This window comes from Ovis aries, chromosome 6, assembly GCF_016772045.2.
Source record: "Ovis aries strain OAR_USU_Benz2616 breed Rambouillet chromosome 6, ARS-UI_Ramb_v3.0, whole genome shotgun sequence".
Classification (NCBI taxonomy): Eukaryota; Metazoa; Chordata; class Mammalia; order Artiodactyla; family Bovidae; genus Ovis; species Ovis aries.
In genome coordinates, this window is record NC_056059.1 from 44,640,866 (window position 1) to 44,662,691 (window position 21,826).

Genomic DNA, 21,826 nt, shown 5'->3' on the forward strand with positions numbered 1-21,826 from the left:
GAGCGCCGATCATGTATCAGGCCTGGCAGCCATCTAGGCAGGATCTTAGGCCACATAAGTCAAGGAACAAAGGGGCTCCTAAGACAGCGAGGGCATGTGGCCCCTGTCCCAACACTGCAGTGCCCAGTCCTGCTTCACACTACACATGGCTTCACTTCACTTTCTGACCTTGAATCCCATGATGTGTCTGGATCCTTGCCATATATCTGCTTTCCAACTAAAGCCTTGTATGCGTGTGTGAGTGAGTGAGAGTGTGTGTGTGTGTGTGTGTGTGTGTGTGTGTGTGTGTGTTGAGTGGGTTTTCTTCCATGCAAACAAAAGGAGGAAACATTGGCATGAAACAGCCCCAGAAGATACCTTTCCCCACAGAACATCTAGGCAATGACTGGCAGCTTCTAAAGACTCCAGCACCAAGCCCTTCTTCAAAGTGGGCAATCGCTCTCCACAGGAACCAACAGCACAGAGGTCTGTTCATTTACACATTTTAAACGCTTGTTTCTAAAATCCTCATTGGGTTCACAAGGGTACAGAGTGTATCCACTGCACTCTTCTCATCTCTCTGAATCCAGCCAATCAGAGAGATCCATCTGCCCTGAAGGTGCCACTGAAACTCTGCCCACCATTTAGTGTTTGAGGAGCCACTTCAGATTTATCATCCAACTACTTACCTGACACTCTGATGTCCTTACAGTGCTGGGAAACTGAGGCAGCTGCCCAAACTCTTCTTTGTTTAAGAAAATGACTCTCCATCTTCAGTCCCTGCCTCCACCACCTCTCTTTTACAAGAACCACCAACGGTTCATTCTTGCCCCTGATTCACCCGTCTCTGCCAGAGACCCCTTCTCCTCCTCCTCGAAGTGGCCAGAGTGATCTTTTGAAAACTTAAATCATGCTGCCCCTTCCCTGCCCCTCCCCTGCCTATACATCTCCAGTGAATTCTCCTGTCACTGAGGATGGATTCTAAACTCACATCCACCTGCAGTCTGGTGGGATCCAGCCTCCACTTCCTCTCTGTTGATCTCTGGCCACATCCCATTCACCTAGCTGCTGCCACATCAGAAGTGCTGTCCACGGGAGGCCAGCCCACAGAAGCTCCACAGGGGTCTTCCCTTGATGACCCACAGCCTGACCACCCCCTCCATCTCTCACACGCTGCGTCCCCATCACTGTTGAACCCATCATACTGTCCTTTTCCTCCTTTACCATCTTCATAGCACTTATCGCTTTCAGAAATTATCTTGTGCTTCCATGTAATTTTATTGTTTTCACTCCGTCTCCACCTGCAAGATGATAACTGCCATCCAAGCCCGGGTTTTTGTTTTCTTTCTCGCTCACTGCTGTCTATTCAGGTTCTAAAACAGTGTCTGGAACATGATCGAGCCTCCAAAAATATCTGTGGCAAGAACAATCCTCTAACTTGAGATGGGAAGAGTTACAGTTTTCCAGGTAGTTTTGTTCAAAAAAAATTTTTTTCCCATTTGGAAGTTCAAAATACTAATTTCTACTTTAACATTACTTTTTTCCCTGATAATGGAAATAATAGTCACCACTTGGGTTTGAAATACCAGTCTGTGTTAAACACCTATGCAATCTGCATTTATTATAGGTCAACCAAAAAAAGAACTGGATATTACCTGTCTCCTATAATTGGATTGTATTTTCTGAAGAATCATGTTATTCTGGAGTTTTACCTTCTAATTTTCTTTGGTATTACATGTTTTTATTTCCTAAAAATAAATGAGCAATTTTTTTCCATTTTATTTGCAAACAAGGAGAAAAAAAAATGAAAATCTGAAGAAGACAACAGAACTTCTAGATCTGATCTGACTCGTATGTATTATTAGGGTATAAGGCCGTTCCACAAAAGACTAAATATGTTTGTGTCTAGAAAATATTTTATTGAAACTTACCATTACCAACATGTTCTGTGGAGACAAATACAGAAGGGGACAGAGAAAATAGGGTCAAATGGATATGATGGTTTCCCCAAAATTGTCTCTTGTAATCCTGGTTTGCATCTGTTCACCTATGCTGCACTTGTCTCTGTCTTCTTAAAGACTAACGTGACCACTGAAGCTTCTGACGTATCCCACACAAGCACTAAGCTTTTCATTTTTATTATCTTACATAACTCTTACAATAACCTCGGAGAGCAGATGTTATAATGTCCATTTCACAGATCAGAAAACTTGCAGAGCTGACTATAAAATACCAGACCTTCACCATTCCACTCTACTTAGGTTTCCTTTTAGAGCTTCTATATGGATAGATTTCAATCCGGAGAGGTCAAAACTTTGAAGCCACACAGAATCCTTTTACAAATCTGCCTGAGAAGATACAAATGTTGCAGAGATTCTTTCCTTTCCAGTAAAAATGGAGAAATCTGAAGGCTGAATTATACTCACTAGTAAAAATGATGACAGAATTAATAACCACGGTGTGGAATTCATCATTACAAGTAACCTTTCTCGCTTCCCTTGATTTCATAAACACTGCATATTAAGTCTGGGCCAGATGCCTACAGACATCTTTGAAGACAGTATTTCATCATCTGAATATTTGGCCATTTGAAGAAAAAAATAGCTTGTTCCAAATTCCTCACCCTTGTAAATGTTTTTAAGATTTAATGGAAATATAGCTTTATGCTTGTTATTGCCTCTTAAATGACCACCCACAAAGGCCTCTCCTGTTATGAAAGACTTTCTCAGAATCCAAAAACTGTCTAAGAAAATAATTATTTCTTTTCATAACTCTTCTGAGTCTGTTTAAAGACAAGAAACTACAGGGGATTTGATTAGAATCACAAATAGATCTAAGAGTAATAGTAAAGGATGATAACTAAGCTATAATAATCAGCACTCCAACTTGGGTTTCTCAGCAAATAATACTTTGATTTTCATGATTTTGTTTAATCTATAATACTCCTCAGCATACAGCATAAACTTTGATTTCATGTTTGCATAAAAACGAATACAGTAGCCATATTTGTGTTATGTCTTATCAACTGGAATTAAATTCATCATAAAATAAGGATTTTAAAGTTTTCTTAAACACTCAAGGCTCATCATATTTTCTACTCAAGCTACAGAAAATTATATGACTACTCCTTTTTAGATTACAGAACATCTTTTTCAAATGCTGGCTAACATCTAAATCGGGCAAGACCCTCATGGCATTTTCAACAAGAGTCTCTCCTATTATTTATTTTTGTCCAATCCTCTGCCTACATTCTGGTCACTATATTCATGGAACCAGGTTAGTTTTTATAAGTCAGGTTGGCTGGTCCAGATATTTGGCCAAACATTATTCTGGATGTTTCTATGAAGGTGCTTTTTGGATGAGATTAATATTTAAACTGATAACCATGAGTAACGCAGATTACCCTCCACAGTGTGGATGGGTTCTAGCCAATCAGTGAAAAGCCCTAATAGACAAAGACTGACCTCCTTGTACAAGAATTTGCCATCTGATGGCCTTAGGGTTCCGATGGCAACTCCCCAGGCTACCAAGCCTACTCCACAAAGTTTGGGCTTACCAGGCCTCTACACTTGTATGAACCATTTTCTTAAAATACTTCTCTCTTTCTCAAAACACACACATCATACAAACACTGTTTGTCTGTTTGTTCTGTTTCTCTGGAAAACCCTAACACATATTGCTTCAAACACGTCTGACATTGCTGTCATCTGCAGTACCGTCTCAGCTTTTTTCTTTAGTTAACAGAACGTATTCTAACCACATACATGGGTCTAACAAGTTCCGTCCTCTCAACCACACCCTTCAGTCATTCTGTGGCCATTAAAACATGACTTTAACTGGGTGCAGGCTAGAACTGTCTCACTCCCTTGCTCACAGTCAGCCAAAAAGCACTAAAGTCCCATCATTCACCATTCTTTCCTAAATTACAAATTGGAGATCACTGTTTCTGGAGGACCACTCCCCCAGGGTATAGAATTAAAAGATAATTTTACTCATTTTTTTCATAAACTGCAAGTCATACATTCAAATTTACCACTGTTGATTGGGGGTCTACTGTGTTCTAAGTGCTGGACACACAAAGACCGGGTCTGCTGCCCTCATGAAGCTTAGTCTATTAAGAGAGACATTTTTTTTTAATGGCAAAAAATATATCACTTGGCAGTAATAGCACTAACAAAGGACCTGAGACTTCAGCCCTAGCACTACCATAACGCTGTTTTACAATGAGGTAGAGGATGCTGGGGAAATTAACATGGGATGAATTGTGTCTGCCACCAAAAAAAAGGTTCATGATGAAATTCTAACCCCCAGAACTCAGAATGTGACATATTTGAAAACAGGACCTTTGCAGGTGTAAGTAAGTTAAATGAGGCCCTCAGGGTGGGCCCTGATCCAATATGTCTGGTGTCTTTAAAATAAGAATAAAATTTGGACATAGACACAAACCAAGGGAAGATGGCATGAAGAGACACAGAGAAGACAGCCATCTAGAAGCCTAGCAGAGAGGCCTGAGACAGGTCCTTCACTTATGGTCCTCAGAAGCAACCAAGCCTGCTGGCAGCTTGATCTTGGACTTTTGAAACTATGAGAAAATAAGTTTCTGTTGTTTAAGCCACCCTACCCATGGTACATTGGTACAGCAGCCCTAGCCAACTAACACAGAAGTTAAGCTTACAAATTAAGTAGACCAGCAGCTGAAGATAGGAACACATTAGAGTGTTATCATACCATAAGGCATAACCAGCCTAACCTCATGGCTGACTAGAACTGAAAGGAGAAGGAAAGCAAGACATGTTGGCTGACTTGGGTCATGAGATTAGTAATGATAAAGTGGCCTCTAATTCCCTTCTATTCACCCCACCTCCAACAGCCAAAACACATATGCGTGTTCTTATGATATGGCCTTGAAGCTCCTCCTATCAAGAGGCAGAATATACTCCTCCACTCCCTGAATCTAGGCTGGCCTTCTGACTTGCTTTGACCAACAGAATAAGACAGAGGTGATGTGTTCTATAAGTTCTAAGCCTATACATCTAGAGATCTTGCAGCTTCCTCTCTCTTCCTTTTGTTGGGAATCCTGTGGTCACTACTATAGGAAAGAGCCTGGGCCAGCCTGTTGGAAGATGGATACACGGCTCATATCTCCATATCCCCAACTAACAGCCAGCCATCTGCCTGATGTATGAGTGAGGCCATCCACAGCTAGCTGACTTCAGACATACGTGAACCTAGTTGGACCCAGCAGAAGAACCACCCAGCTGATCGCAGCCTACATTGCTAATCCATATAATTATGCACTTTAAAATGGTTGTTGTTTGAAGACACAAGGTTTTGGGTGGTTTGGTATACTGCAAAAGTTAACTGATATACAAGGATGAGTATAATTGTCTTTCACCCAAATAAGGAATTCAAAAGCAACACAATCTGGATAAAGAATCCTATCTTTTGACACACTGTGCTTAAAATATCAAGTTGTTCTTGTTTAGTCACTAAGTCGTGTCTGACTCTTTTTGCAACCCCATGGGCTATAGCCCACCAGGCTTCTCTGTCCTTGGGATTTCCCAGGCAAGAATACTGAAGTGGATTGCCACTCCCTTCTACTGGGAATCTTCCTGACTCAGGGATCAAACCCATGCCTTGCACTGGCAAGTGGATTCTTTACCTTTGAGCCACCAGGAAAGTTTGGGACGGTCAAGTAACCAATTGGTTAAACAGTTATGGAATTCAGGAAGGAGATGTGGCCTGGAAATAGAAATCTGAAAGACGGACTGATTTCCATGGGTGAGGAGATTGCCACAGGACAGCAGGAATACAGTAAAAGGAGGGGAGACCGGGGTGGGGATCCCAGGAACATCACATTTAAGGTCAAGCAAAGCTCGAGAGTCAATGAGAGGAGAAGATGCAATGAAGGACAGGAAGATGCCACAGAAGTCAAAGCAACTTCTCAACAGTCACAGAAATATCTACACGTGTGTATATATACACACATAACTAACAAGGCTTCCCTCATAGCTCAGCTGGTAAAGAATCCACCTGTAATGCAGGAGACCCTGGTTCGATTCCTGGGTCAGGAAGATCCACTGGAGAAGGGATAGGCTACCCACTCTAGCATTCTTGGACTTCCCTTGAGGCTGGTAAAGAATCCACCTGCAGTGCAGGAGACCTGGGTTTGATCTCTGGATTGGGAAGATCCCCCGGAGAAGGGAAAGGCTACCCACTCCAGTATTCTGGCCTGGAGGATTCCATGGACTGTATAGTCCATGAGGTCGCAAAGAGTCGGACGCAACTGAGAGACTTTCACTTTACTTCACTTCATATAACTAATAAGAGTTCCAGTACTTAGGAATTATGAAGTCATTCCCAGGAGAGCGGATATTGGTAGTGATGGTGGAGCCCTTACCAGAGGTCATTAGAAAGAGAGTGGGGGAGAAGAGAAAGATTTGGAAACAATGCTAATCTACAAGGTTCCTGCTGAGGCTGGCAGATAGGTTATCTGCCCTGGATCACTATTTGCCTCTTTGCTCCAGGAATCTGTGAACCACTAAGAGAAACCAACCTCGTAGTCATGTGAATTCATGACTTTGAAATGTACAGTCACATCATCTGAGCTCTTCAAGCCATCCATCAAAAGAAGGAGGCAGGCACCGTTTAAAGGGAAATGAAAGGTTGATGAAGGAATTTTTCAGGATGGGAGTGATAAATTTATTCCTAAGTGTATGGAATCACGAAGTCACACTATGGATCAAAGTCCTGGAGAAAATGAGAAGGAAATGAAAAGATGGAGATGTCCAGATATGAGACAAAAGGCTGAGGGAATTCACATTGGGTGGCCACAAATCCTCACCTGGGAAGGGAACCAGCGGTAGGCGGAGTTGAGAGCAGTGGGCAATGTCTGGAGTTACAGATACAGACAGTGATAATCCAGACAGAGCTTGGTGAGTGGCACTGAGCTTGAGGACAATAAAAATCACATTCGTTAGTGTGACTGGGTTTTTCCAACAGCCTGCAACAGTTTCTATGTAGAAGCAAACAAGGCAGTTGGTTGGACTGACCCAAGACTGGGATTTTGAGGACAAATATAGAAGGACAAGGGATTAAGGGCTTTGAGGTTTTGGCAAGAGAGTGGTTAAAGTGATGTATCATGGTTTCTGTGCTGGCATTAAAAAAAAAGAGAGAGAGAGGGAAAGTATGACTGATGAGCTGGGAGAAAGGGAGGGTAGTACTGGGATCAGCAGTCTTGGGAATAAATGCGTGAGGGAGCAGAAAGCTATGAGGCTGGTGTCATGTACCATGATGCTGGAGTTTAAGGTTCCAGAAGCAGAGCTATTCCAAAGGATAAGGCCAGGGTGTGGGCGAGATAACTGGGTCACCAAAGCATTGTGGGAGGTAAAGTGTTGCAGCTCTGAGACTAAGCCACTGGGTCCATCCTCCATGCACAAATGCTGAAGATCACCCTGGTGATGACAGCTGGGGGAGAGGGAAGACATTAGCCAAGTGTGTGAGCCTTCGGGAGAAAGGGGAAAGGGTCAGGAAGATGATAAGATGGCCAGGAAGAAAGGTAGGATACAGTCTCTGGGAATTTCCCTGGGGGCTATAGGAATTGCATGGTTTTGTGTTATAGTGGCCAAGTAATGTTCTGGAAGTAACAATGACCACAGTTCCTCTGGGCCTAAGGGGTGTGAACAAATAAACAGCTCCTGCCCCCCAAAACTGTATTTTCTTAATGAGGAATTCACTTATAACAAAGGCAAGATTTAGGGAAAGAGAATTTATATTGCAATAAACCAAGGGTCCAAAGAAACCCTATGGAAAAACGGTTGAAGGAGATCAGCAGATAAAGGCAGTGGGGAGAGTCTGAGAGCAATGATAATGTCCTTCACTGGGGAATTGAATCATTATTACTCTTGTATAGAAGTTTTGTTTTCACAGATATCTCTAAGATTTGTCATATTTGGGTCCAGACCAGACCAGCAATAATGATGCCGTAAGTATACAGTCAACATTCCTCTTTCCTTGGAATCATTTCAGGCATGACCAGAGATACTCTTTAGCATCCAGACTTATTCCTTGTTTTGAAGTTTAAGTTTAATGAGTGGAACAAGGAAGATTTTTCTCTGTAGATCACAAAAGAACACAAGCCAGGAGGTTTCACAGAGATAATATGCCCTAGAAAGAGAGGGACAAATGCTCATCTGATAACGAGAGTTTTATTCTAGCAGCCCAAAGAATCTGAAAAACTAAAGATGAACAAAAGTCATCATTATTATAAGCATGACCTCTTGACTGACATGGTCATTCAAAAGGTTTATTTTGAACTTTTCAAATGGACAAAGACAATACTCTCAGACAAGGACTCATCTCCTAATAGCCTCCATCTGACACATAGCTGCTGGGAGTATAAGCTAGTGCATCTCTTGCAAGAAACAATTAACACAAAAGTCTTAAAAAAAGGCATGCCCTTTCACCCAGCAGTCCTATTACTGGGTATTATCCTAAAGAAATAATCATAGATATGCCCCAGGTTTAGCCATAATTGTCAACAACCCAAAAACCCAATATTTAGGAAGATAGTTAAATAAATGGTCCGATAACCATACAATGAAATACTATAGAAACAATAAAAGGGGGACATAGAGGCATGTGAAATATTATGTGGCAAGTTAGTTATGATTTATTGATCTAAAATCAGGCTATAAAATTGTTTACAAAAAAATAAAAAATTTCTTATACATGATTCCAATTTAAAAATGAAACATTATGTAGGCCTAAAACAAAGACTGAAAAGATATCCATTAGAATAGTATCTGTGATTATCTTTAGATGTTTGCAATATATATGGTTTTGATTTTCCTCTTTTCTCTGAACCTAAGAAAAATCTCCAAAACAAAAATGTATCATATCTGTAATAAAAAAAATTAATACCATACTTTTATCCATTTCCAGATATAAGATATTCCAAAACAGTACCTTAGAAAATCAGGTTTAAATATATTTTTTAAATTAGGCAGTGAAGTATAAAGGAAGAAAGTATTCCCTGTTCTTGAAAATGCAGAACAAAAGAAGTATTTGTCCTCATTTTGAAGAGAAAACTCTCTTTTTAGCAAAAGTCCTTTTTGGGTTGGTGGTTAAAGGAATGTTCCTACCTCTATGTTCTGATCCTTTTTGAAAAAGGGGCTGATATCTGTAAATTCCCAGAAGGAGTCAAAGGTTATTTTTCTTTTCAAATGATCAATAAAGATTTTAGCACATATTTTGTGCCCTGCACTGTATTTAATATGCAGGTTATCCAAATAATGTTTTTTTTAAAAAAAACTCAAGGCATTTATAAATCAACTAAGAAAAAGCTGCAGCTATTTAAATACAGCAGACATATAAGACCTAATAAGAACAACAAGCATTCAAGCAGTGCTTACTATTTATGAAGACTTCTTAAATATCATATATGCCCAAATATAAAAATAGGCATTTTCCCAAAATTCTCCTGAAAAGAGAGATATTCGAGTATTTCTAAAGGCTCTCATATTGCAGGACATTCTCTACTTTATTTAAACAACTCTGTAATGTATGGGAAAGACTCATTAGCCTAAAACGACCTCAGTATATGCTTTTCTGAGAAACCCTCAGGTCACATGACAGAATCAGTTAAAGAAGAGGTAGAGATTTAAAACAGATTTCGTCATTATTCCTGGAGTGAGGCCCCATAACGCAAATGTTTAATATCACTGTAAACAAACATTTAAAAAATAACTACCTAAGTGAGTGCAATGCATATTATTTAACATTTACTTTATTTCTGGGTGTGTATTCAATGCTACTGTAATAAAAAGAAATGGTTTCAGAAGGCAAGCTCTCCTTCCATCATAATGATAACGACTAAGAGAACACTTTACAGTTTATAAACACTCCCCAAAACATCATCATACTCAATTTTACTACTTACAGTAAAAGAATGAATTTGGGAAAGAAAATTTTGGTAAGATGAACCAATATTTATTTTAATGCACATAAGTAGGAATCAACTCATTGAATTTTTTTTAGAAACTTGTTTTTTAAGATCAGTTTAATCGGGGGAAATAATTTTAAAATGATTCCTAATGACTCTGCTACTAGCAGGGTAAAAACATCAATTAGCAATGGAGTCCTACTCCCTAAAACAACAAGCATTTGACATTGTAAAGATGATTCCACTCTCTTTTACATTTTTTTTTTTTTCGGCTCTTTGCACACTATGCAACCCTTTTAGTTTGGCATCACAAGGAGAAAGAGTAAAGGATTTCATTAGCACTGCTACATGGGCCTCAGAGTGTGTTCCCAACTTCAGAGGCTATTTCACTTTCTAGCTTCGATGATTAATTTTAATCCAGAAAAAATTTAGCCATCTAGTAAAGTGCAATAAGATCTAAAATAAAACTTAATGTTTGATTTACTAATTAAACTGTTCTCTTGACATTGTCAACAGAGCAGATCTTAACCAATGCAAAGATCTGAACTTTCAACTAAATTTGAAAGCTTTATTGCTTGCTCCTTACAGAACAGAATGGAAAGCAGCTCTCCTATTTAGACTACTAACTCACATCCGCCCAACTCGGCCAGCTCCCTGTCCCTTTGCTAAGCAAGAGAGATGAAGGGAGATCACTGGTGGGAGGAGGTGAATTCACCCTTGGAAGATGCTTTGCGAATTTCTAAAGTTGAAATAATGAGTAAGGCTGCTGCTAAGTCGTTTCAGTTGTGTCCAACTCTGTGCGACCCCATAGACGGCAGCCCACCAGGCTCCACCGTCCATGGGATTTTCCAGGCAAGAGTACTGGAGTGGGGTGCTATTGTCTTCTCCGAATGGGTAGGGCAGGCCCCCCCAACCCCTTCTTCTCTATATGTAACATTCTTCATTTTTCTTTCTTGGCACTTCACATAGTTTAAAGGACATGATTGACGGCTGCAAGGAAAGAAGGAAGGATAGATGACAGACTGATGTACGTGTATATATACGTAGACACAAAATAATTTATATGTAATATATATTACACATGTAATATATACATATCATATGTCATGTGATCTACGTCTCTCCTACTAAATTAAAGCTCCTGAGGGCAGGGACAAGCACAATATAAAGTGTAGGTACCAAATAAATTTTGTTGAATGAAAAAAGAACTACAACAAAAATACCCCAACCTTGACAAATTCCTCCTGTGCTTTCCTTCTACCTGAAACGTCCCCTCTACCTCATTCTCACCTGCTCAAATTCTCCAAATGCCTTCTCAAAAGTTTCTGTGATTCTTCCAGCCAAAAAGAAACTCTTCATCATCCAGATGACCACAGCACGTTGTCTGGTCTCTTCTCAAAGTACTACCCATCTTCTAGCTTACTCATCACAGAAGTGAAGCTCTACCTGAAACCCACATTCATGCTGAAGGCAGCAGGTTTTTACTCATTTTTGAGTTCCTTGTCACCCATCGATTCATCCACCTTAAGTCAGCCGAGCATGGTGGTTAAAATTAAAACATGGGTTCAGAAGCTTGACAGGATAGATATAAATCCTGACTGTACCGCCTACTGGCTCTTATTGGCTGTGTGATCTTGGTTAAGTCACTTCACGTCTCTGAACCTCGGCTCTCTCATTTTTAATAGGTAATATGCAATACTGATAACAGTACCTACCTCTAGGGTTATTTTGATGGCAAAATGAGTTAATCTACGTAAAGCACTTTGAAAGGTTTCTGAAATGTTATAGTAAGTGTTCAATGCAAGAACTCTATTATTATCGACTCAGTCTAATGTATCGAGGCTCCACTATGTGCCAGGCACACTGCTGGGCTAGCATATCAGTGCATGCTCAGAAGGTGCTCTATAAATATTTGAGGATTGACGGATAAGACTGAACATCGACTCAGCTCTTTATTAGTCAATAGCAAAGGTCTTTCCAGGTCCAAGGTCTCACTTCATTTTAACAACCATCCTAGAGGATGGATGTCATCATTCCTACTTTTGTGCAGAAGCAAATGGGGTCCCTTCTGCTTTGAACTGCACAAGCACATATTTGATGGGTGAGAAGTCTCCATAGCGTTCACCTCACAAGCCCTCCAACTTCTAGAGATTTTTTTCCGTTCCCTCCTGCAGCTCCCTCGACTTCACATGAAGCATCTTTTTTAGCATCTGTTCAGCCTGACTCCTGTCATTAGATACATTCTTGTGTGTTTATAATGCACCACTGATTTGTTTCAGACTAAATCGTGGGATCTAAAAATAAAGTGATGTTGAACATATTTCTTTGCATATTAACTTTAAAGAAATAGATTAATCTTTTAGAAATAATCAAAAATGAATGATCCACTCAGCATGTAGCAGTTACCGAAAAACAAAACATTAAAATTACAATGCCTCAGATTCCCAGTTTTCTGCCCTTATCTTTTCTGAATTTATTAAGTATATACTTCATAACTTTTCATTTTAAAAATTAAGAGGTCTAGTGAGCCTACGGTAAACCAATCATCTTCTTCCCTGGGGATGCTTCAATGAAGGCAGGATTCATTTACTCTCCAAGTCAAATTCCCATTTTCAAAAATGACACTGTAGATTGTCCTCATCATCCTAAGAGATGGAGCAAAGAACAATAAATGAAGGGACAGGGACTTCCCTGATGGGCCCAGCGGTTGGGACTTCACTTTCCAACTCAGGGAGTGCAGGTTTGATTCCTGGCCAGGGAGCTAAGATCCTACACGCCTTGCACCCAAAAAGCAAAACCATAAAACAGAAGCAATTGTAACAAATTCAATAAAGACTTTTAAAAAATGAAATAAAAAATAAATGAAGGGACACATAATGGCATAAAAGCTTTCTGAAATTTCAACCATTTTCTAACACATCTGTTTTGTCTACGACAGGCCGGGCATGATGAGGGATCCTGAGGTGAAGAAGACACAGTTTCTTCCCACAAGGAGCTTCTGAAGTGGCAAGGGAGGCGAGATTTACACAGAAAAAATAAGTCAGGATGGAAAAGGCATGGGAAATACAGTGATGAGAGCGGGGCAGAAAAATGAATTCTTGCTGATGTAAAATTATGCCTCATCTATTATTTGATAAATCACTTTAAAAGTTTCCCCTTACACACACACACGCAGAGACACACACGTCCATTCTGACAATGTGCTTCTTTTCTTTCTTTGCAAATGGAAAACACTCTCACCCATGAGCCCTTGGGTGTTTATCTTAAGCCACCAACCAAGCTTGGTGGCATCATTTTAGTCAATCCACTGTTTTCTTATTACTCAGAAAGGGTTACATCTGCAAATAAATACACATTCTGGTCGCAACACTAAATAATGGAGCAAACTGGTTTATAAAATGCAGTCATTCCACGCCACATTTCATTTTGGAAGAGGGAGGGCTACCGTTGACTGTGAACAATTACCAAATCGTCAGTGGAATTCAATAAATGTTGCTTAAAAAAACTAATTATTTGTTACAATAACCAGCTACTACTGCCACTTTGTATTTGGAGGTTTGTAAACTACTTCCATTTGAAATGTAATTGATTCCATTTTTATCATTTGTTCAAGTTTATGTGGTTGTTCTCATCCTAAGAGATGATAACATCTATTTTCAGCAAATTATACATTATAATTCCTCATTCAAAAGCTGTAACAGAAAACAAAATGCTAATTTATGCTGTAAACGAAACTACAGAATCATAATCATTCATTGTTAACTTTAGGGACTGAACTGCTACTGGAAATAATAAATTGGATCAAAATGTGGTAGGGGGTGTTGGTGCGAGTTTTCCTTTTCTTTGTGCTTTTTTGACTTGTTTTGTTTCGGTGTTACACAACTAACATACTTTCCAATACGCTTTCAGGCAAGAGATTACATGGATGTTTCATCTCCTCCCAGATATAAGCCAGACATTCTTAGCCCCACAGCTATTACCTGCAGTTCGATATTTCAAATCTACAGGAAAATGTTCTCACAAAGCAATCAGAATCGCAAGCTAACGAGGGCCAGCATGTTAGAACCCCACAACTGGTTTTGCATATTTCATTAAGCTTCCACATCTACATTGCCCTTTACCCCAGTGATCACCACCCCCTTCTCTGCGCCTCTCCCATATAAGCATCCTTTGCAACACCTTGTCAAGGTGAGCCTTGCCCAATGGCAAACTTCCTTTCTGTGTCAAGGAATACATGGACTAAACAAACAGAAATTTGGCAACTCTAATAAATCAGGTCAATTCTAAACAAAAAAGAAGGGAGGGGGGGACGTAGTTCTCCTATTCCAGACACTCTGCTTTCCATAAAAAACAATCTTCAAGTGAAAAGACGATAGCATCACCTAATGGTATTTTCTCCTTTCCTTTTTTTTTTATAAAAATATAACTCAAAAGAAAGATTTTAATATAATTATGTTAAAGATGTGAATTCTTTGAAGGAACCAAAAAGCCACACTGCCGTCTGGAGTAAATCACTTTTCTGCTGCCTTTTTATTTAATGCCAACTGCTGTCCACATTTACCTCTCCGCCAGCAAAGTGTGATCATTGATTTCCTATGGTCTCTCTCTCTGGGAGGAAGTTCTGCTTCCTTGATGATGACTACAAAGGGTAGGTGACCCCATTCTCATTCCAATGCAAACCCTGCACTTTTACATTTCCGCCAGGGCTGCCGGATCGTGAAACTAGAGAGAGACTCTTTGCCCTCTTCGTTGAGACTGTCTTGCTGTAACTACTGACATTTAATGTTTTCCCTCCCCTTCCCACAACTATATTTTGGAAGATCACGATACAAGGGATGAACCACTAAAAGGCATTAGTTCATGATGGACATAAATGTTAGGTGCATGAATTGGTACAGAAGACACCTGTTATAACATGCCGTGACCAGAAAGGTAAATCTCAGTCTTAATCTCAAGCACAACTATATACAGAACAAACCCAAAATGATAAAAGGAGAGTTATGCCTCAAAAATACGTGCACACACACCTACATGACTATACATATATATTATGAGCTGGGGTTTTGGTGCATCTAAATGATTATTTAGAAAATTACTGTATTCAAGTATCTTAGAATTGTATTTTTTCATAACGTTATATTTTCCTGATACCCACATACATTCAAAAGGAGCCCTCCACTAAACCGTAATTATCTGCTAGTGGGAGCAGACAGTCTATCTCTCAACCTGGATCAACTATTCAAACCAAAAGGAATGATAAACTCAAGCATTTAGTCCATCACCAAGGAAAAAAAAAAAAAAAAGCATCGTGTAGTTAATGGCTGCTGCTGCTGCTAAATCACTTCAGTCGCGTCCGACTCTGCGCAGCCCCATAGACGGCAGCCCACTTCACCACAAGAGAAGGCTCCACCTCATTCCCAAACAGAACTGTATCTGGCTATATATTAAGTGAAAGTCAGTCATACGTGTCCAACTCTGTGACCCCATGGGCTGTAGCCTGCCAGGCTCCAATGTCCATAGACTTCTCCAGACAAGAATACTGGATGGAGTGGGTTGCTGTGCCCTGCTATAGGGATGTTCCTAACCCAGGCATCAAACCTAGGTCTCCTGCACTGCAGGCAGAAGATGGCCCAGTTTTGTCCCTAACTAGCAGTGAGGTCTGAGGCAAGGTTCTGAACTCTATGCCTTACTTTCTTCATCTATAAAATGGGAACAATAATAAAAGCATCTTACTCATCTGCTGTGGAGATTAAATGAGTCACATACTTTATTTGGAACAGTATTAATAAATGGTAGCTACTGTCACTGTACTTTGGTTCCCAAGTTTTAGGCTAACAAAACTTTATCCAGAAAAGAGAACAATATTTTCAAACTGGTGCCTTAAAAAAGCTGCTTTTACTCGAAGATCCACAACAAACTCAAGTTATTCCAAGCCTCTTTTACTTTTCTGTCTACATTGGAGAAATCCATCCAACGATGGAAAAACTGGAATTAGGTGAGCGGGATTTAGAGGTAGATTTCAAAAGTGTATTTAAGGTAAATCTATAGAAATGTAACTAAAAACTAGTTTGTAGTTCATACATTCATCTTCAGGAGAATTAAGTTTAAAAAAAAAAAAAGAAGATGATGAAGCCGAGTTTACATTTTTTCAACTTTAAGATACTGGCTTTCTAACAATATTGCAAATGGAGGACATTCCCAAGCTCTGGCTCACCTCAGTGAATCCCAGCTGTGTTATCACTTCAGGAATTAAGAAATACCCAGAAAAGAGGTGGTGGGGGGGGGGCGGAAATATTGAGTTCTTTATAGTATATGGACTGGATAAAAGAAATGTTCCTCAGTGGACAGCTTCTGCTTCAGCTATCCATATTCATGGAAGAAATGCCAAGCACCCTCCCCCGCCGAAATATAGACAGCACAAGCGTTCAACAACTTACCCAAATCCATTAATGATTTTGCACTGAAACATCTATCCTGCTTGAAAAGATAGAGTGAGTATAAAGAATTACAGGTCTTGGCTAACAAAAGTCCAGGGCTGAATTCAAAACAGTCACCGTCTATTCTGAGAAGATAGTTTGTGTCCTTATAAGGATGCCATTTCTATCTCTAGTCTGGCAATTTGAAGGAGTGGTGGGGGGAGGGGACAGGAGAGGAAGAAAAGTTAAAAAGCGGAGTCAAGTCTGCTGGTGATGATGCTTTTTTCGCAAACTCAGGTTTAAGCTACCCAGTAGCCAAAGAAACAGTCAATCGGGTGAATAAAGTCAGATGTCGGCCCTCGTGGACACCCAAGCAGTCAGCTAATTGGCTTCATTTTTCACTTTCAGTTGATTGCTTCACTATCATAATAGACCTGGCCTGCCTCAATTTGGGCTTATAGCAGGACAGCTAAAGAAGGTGACCCAGGTCCAAGCTGCCAGCAGGAACGACCAGTGCACGGTCAGCTTCATGACGGAGCTGGAAAGCCTGAACAACTATGGGAGAGACTCGCAGGTTGAAAAAGCACAACATAGAAAGACAGAGTTGAGTTCTGGAAGCTTGCACTACTGCCATCCCTAGGCGTGAAACTGTAAATTAAAGAATGGTCTGTTGTCTGCTACACTGAGCCAAATCAGAGACATTTCACATACACACTTTAATTGGGGTTTTCATTCTAATTGAAGAAATAAATTCCACCTAAGCAGATGCTCCCCCGCCCCCACTCTCACTATGGTATGTTTTCCATGTTGGCAAGTGGGTGCAAAATTTCTGCAACATGGTCTCTTCAGATATAAGATGGAATTTCCCAGTTTTTAAATGGTAACAGATGCAGTTTCGGCTCTAATACACATTGGGCTCTCTCCAAAAAATTCACCCCAACCCACCCTCCCCCTGCTTTAATAACAAAATGTCACAGGATAAGTAAAAACCTTCCAGTCAGCAGTGATTCGTGTTTGGATTTTCCGGGTTTTGGTTTTTGTGTTTAGTAATGAATAAACACCCCAGTTGTTCCCAAATTTCCAGGTCTTTATATGAAGAACCCCCATCTTCATTATTTTTTTCACTTGCTTGTTTATAACCAGAGGTGTCATAATCATGTTTCTTGTGAAAATGAAAGCAATCAAAATGCCTTGTAATTCCAGGAAAAGAGCTTCTTAGGGAGACATGCCTGCCTGCTATTGATGTTGTAAAAAGGCTCCTTTTACATGGTATTAAATGTTGAGAGCATATCATATTGATCTAGAAATAAAAAGCTTGACTTTTTTTTTTAGTACAGTGAACCCTTACCTTCATAAGCACGTTTTAACACTAGGAACAGGGTTTTATATTTAATTGAGGTGGAGTAAACAAATTATATTTGAAGAATATTGCTATTTTTAGGTAATGGAGGATTTGTAAGCCTTTTGGCAGCAATTCAGGTAAAAATCATGAATAAGTCTCACTCTTTCAAATTTGGCCCAGGCCTCCCCCTAGCAGTCCTGCCCAGAGTCCAAGATAGGAGTTAGGGTTGCCTTTGTTTAATTAATCCTTTTTCTCCGAAGGTACAGTCAAGGAGCAGGTTTCTTAGTCCTCTGCCCATGTTCCAATGCTGAAAATGCAAACTAGCGATCAATAAGAGACTAGGTCCTTATACCTACATATTCTTCATCCCTGAAAACGGTGATAGGGCCGCGATAGAAGCAGCAAATCCTGGTAGGATGCACTGCCTGAATAACTGCCCCTACCACCAGATATTAGCACCTCGGTAGCACTTTGAGGGCACCTTTCTCTAATGATGTACATCTCTCATTTGTTTCTGTACTTTATCTTAAAAGTTCATACCGCACCACTGGAAGAAGCAATCAATATTTCAGATAACCTCCCTTTCCCCACCGTGCAATTCACTGCACTAAGGGTAGCGCGCCACCCAGTACCGGCCCGCGAGCTAATCACCCTGCAATGCTTTGTCAGAAATTCTTTCCGATTTTCTTAGCAACGTGAGTTTCCCTTTCCAGAAGAAAGATCTTGCCTTTTGGGAAAAGGTTTTTCCAAATTAAGTTAAACTAACTTCACCCGAAGAGACCGATAGTTTTCCTCTTTTTTTTTTTTTTTAAACGCCACCCCCGCCCCTTCTCTGATTCTCTCCTTTACTCCAATCCTGCCCGGCACCACCACCCCCTCTCGCCCACCTCCTTCGGTTTCCAAGGAGTTTGCACGTGACTGCCTGTCTTGCAAAATCCGGCCGTAGCCCTTTGCTACGCTCTCAAACGACCTCCTTCCTATCTCGTTAAAAATGTTGCCAAACCTCCCATCGCTGTAAAGCTGTATCACAGTGAGCTCCCCTACACCCAAGCCTCCTTTCTCTCTTCCTTTGGAGGAAAACCAAGTGCCTGAGTTTCTCGGCCCGGAGGTGCAGGTCGGATGTACGCTCCTGGAAACTTATCCTAATACATCTGACTCCAGGACTGGGGGAGGCGGGGTGGGGGGTGGGGAAGGCGCGGCGCGGCAGAGGAATCCCGAGTCCCGGCCGGGCTTGTGCGGGATGCACTGTGGCTCTAGCCTTTCCTACACCTCTCGGTCCTCAAAGACCAGCTGGCGTCGGTTTCTGACTCATCGACAATCACACACACACTCGCGCGCGCGCGCGCACACACACACACACACACACACACACACACACACACACACACACACAAGCAGGCACCCGGACGCCCGCTCCTGGAGACCTGGAGTTTGCGGAGCCGGAGGGGTCGTTGGCTCTCGGCAAATCCGGAGCCAGCACGCGAAGGCACGGAGAGCACCCGAACCCCACCAGACAAGGCAGGGTGGCCTGGAGAAAGCACCCAGCGCCGGCCTCGGGCAGCGGAGCCCCCCTCGAGCTGCCCAAACCCGGCGCTAGCCCGACCACCTCGGCAGTTCCCCCAAGTTTCTACTCACAGCGGGGCCTCCCCTTTCCCAGCTGCCTCACCCTGAACCTCCAACTTCGTGTCCCCAGGCCGCCCCCCGCCCCTCCGCCTGCCGTAGCTCCTCGCCGGGTCAGGGACCCGCGCGCTTCCCCAGAGCTGTCCATATGCCCCCACCCGCGGCGGCGGCCCGGCAGTCTGGCCAGAGCTCGCCGCCGTCTCCCGCTGCTGCTGCCGCGGCGACAGGAGCCTCTGCGAGGCTCCCGGGCCCCTCTTATGTATTATTCACTCGATGGCCACGGCGCTTTCTGGAAAGCCCATGCCAGAGATGCGAGGTCTTCGCCAGGAGGCTACGAATTCGGCGATTTCAGCTTTTTGGAAACGGGGGGTGCTGCGGGGGCGGCGGAGCTCATTTTTCGGTTGTTTTGCTTTGCCGGGTTGGCTTTTTTTTTGCCCGGAGCTCGCAGGAGCGCGCTGCCCCCCGGGCCCGAGAAGGAGCGCGCCAGAGCCGGCGAGTGCGGCGGGCAGCCGGGCTAGCCGCCGTGGCTGGCGAGCGAGCTGGGGAGAAGAGACGCCCCGGGGGCCGGGAGAGACGGGCAGAACCGAGTTCTTTTCTTCGACGCCCCCGCCCCGGCACCCGCCCCTCCCTCCAGCTCCCCCGGCAGCTCTCGCTCTGCGGGCCCGGGAATCCCCCGCTCCCCGGACCGCCCATCGAGTTGCTGCTGCCTTTCCCCGATGCTCCTTCACCTCGCCTCCCGCCCTAACTTTCCCCAGCCTGGACTCGTGCTCGTACACACAGACAGACAGACAGACAGACACACACACACACACACACACACACACACACACACACACACACACACACACACCCCTCTCCCCTCCCTCGACTCCAGCTCCACTTCCCCGTGTAGTTTGGAAATGACAGATGCCTGTAGACTTTCACCAAACAAGCGGTGGGGGCAGCAGACTACAACAGTTATTTAATTAAAAGGCATTTTTCCCCCCTTTCTCTTTCTCGCTCTGGCTCCCAGAATAGCTTTTGCACCCCTAGACCCTGAGCACACGCCTGTCTCTCCAGGTTACCCGTGGCCCGCTAACACCCATCTTCCACGCCCCCCCCTTCCGGCGTCTACCCCCAGCTTCTCGGCGCCCCCCAAGTCACACCGACAAGCACACCTGCAGGCCGGCGGCGGGGAGCGTCGAGGGCACGATGCAGCCGGACTGCATTGCACAGTCATCAAAGTTAAGTGTGTGTGTGTTTGTGGGGTGCTTGTGCGCGCCGGGGGAGGCGTGGGGTCATGGGCACCGGAGCATCCACTCTGCACCCCCTCCTCGGGGTCAGGGGACGCCTCCACTTGAGATTGCAGCCATTTTAGGGAAAGAGGTGGCTCGGGGCCCCGGGGGAAGTGGAGGGGGAACAGCACGTCGCGGGGGGACTCACAGCTCTGCAGCCCCTCGGCGCAACTGGAGGGCGGGCAGGCGCCGGGCGCACAGGGGCGCGGCGCCCGCGGCGACTTGGGGAAGGTTGCGCTCGAGTTCCCTGGTTTTGCCTGGAGTTGTTCGGGGTAACGTGCCGGCTCCTGCCTCTCTCTCTGGTTCCCGCTGGGTTGGGAGGTTGGAAGGGGAAGGTTTGGATGGCAGATTGGACAAGGGAGGGACGCGACAGACCCTGGAGACCAAAGAGCTCGTGCTGGGGGAAGGGGGACACCTCCTCTAACCGGTTGGCACTGACCCAGACGTTGCGACCCACTTGGCCCCCCAGCCTCCCCACCCCCTCCCAAGCCTCTGCCTCCCCGCCGAGTGCCAAGTGAGCGCACGGCGAGGGGCGCGGGGCGCGACGCCGCCAGGCACCGAGCCACCCCTTACCTGGTTGGAAGGGGTTTCCCAGGAGGAGCCGTAGTTGTAAAAGAAGGAAGAGAAGAAGGTGTCTTCCGACAGCCCGCAGCCCGCCATGCTCTGGATGCAAATAAAATGAGGAAAGGTGGGGGGGGAGCACACACACAAGCAACCGAAAATTTTCAAAATCAAATTAAACCAATAAGCGAAGAAGAAATTCTCTCGACAAATAAAAGGAGGGGGAAGGGAACGGCAAGGGGAACGGAAACTCTCGGCGGTGCTCCCTCTCCGCGGAGGAGGGGTGCTCCGGCCGCCGCCGCCGCCGCCGCCGCCGCCGCCTTCTCAAGAAGGTGCCTAGAGAGGTTCGTCCTGACTTGAGCAGCCGCCGCCGCTGCTGCCTGTGCCGGCTGCGTGTGTGCGCGCGTGTGTGTGCGTGTGCGTGTGTGTGGTGTGTGCGCGCAGAGCGAGAGACCGCAGGGGAAGCGAGAGGGCGAGAGAATGAGCGAGCCGGGATGGAGGGCGCAGAGGCAGAGCCGGCGGGCGTGTGCGCGCGGGGGTGCGTGCGTGTGTGTGTGTGTGTGTGTGTGTGTGTGCGCGCGCGCGCGCGCGTGTGGCTGGGTGTGCGTCTGTTTGGGGAGCTCACCGGAGAGCCGGGGCCGTCACGTGGGCGCGCTGACTCCGCCGGCTGCCGGGGACAGCCTGTACTACA

General features: G+C 43.8%; 1 protein-coding gene across 1 annotated transcript in view; it reads right to left on the reverse strand.

The window, feature by feature from the left end:
- PPARGC1A (PPARG coactivator 1 alpha) overlaps positions 1 to 21,617 on the reverse strand; it is a 717,775-nt gene extending 696,158 nt beyond the window's left edge. The window contains exon 1 of the mRNA XM_015096414.3: positions 21,148 to 21,617. The gene's annotated coding sequence lies outside the window, so the exon portion shown is untranslated. The remainder of the gene's footprint in view (positions 1 to 21,147) is intronic.
- Between the last annotated feature and the right edge of the window lie 209 nt (positions 21,618 to 21,826).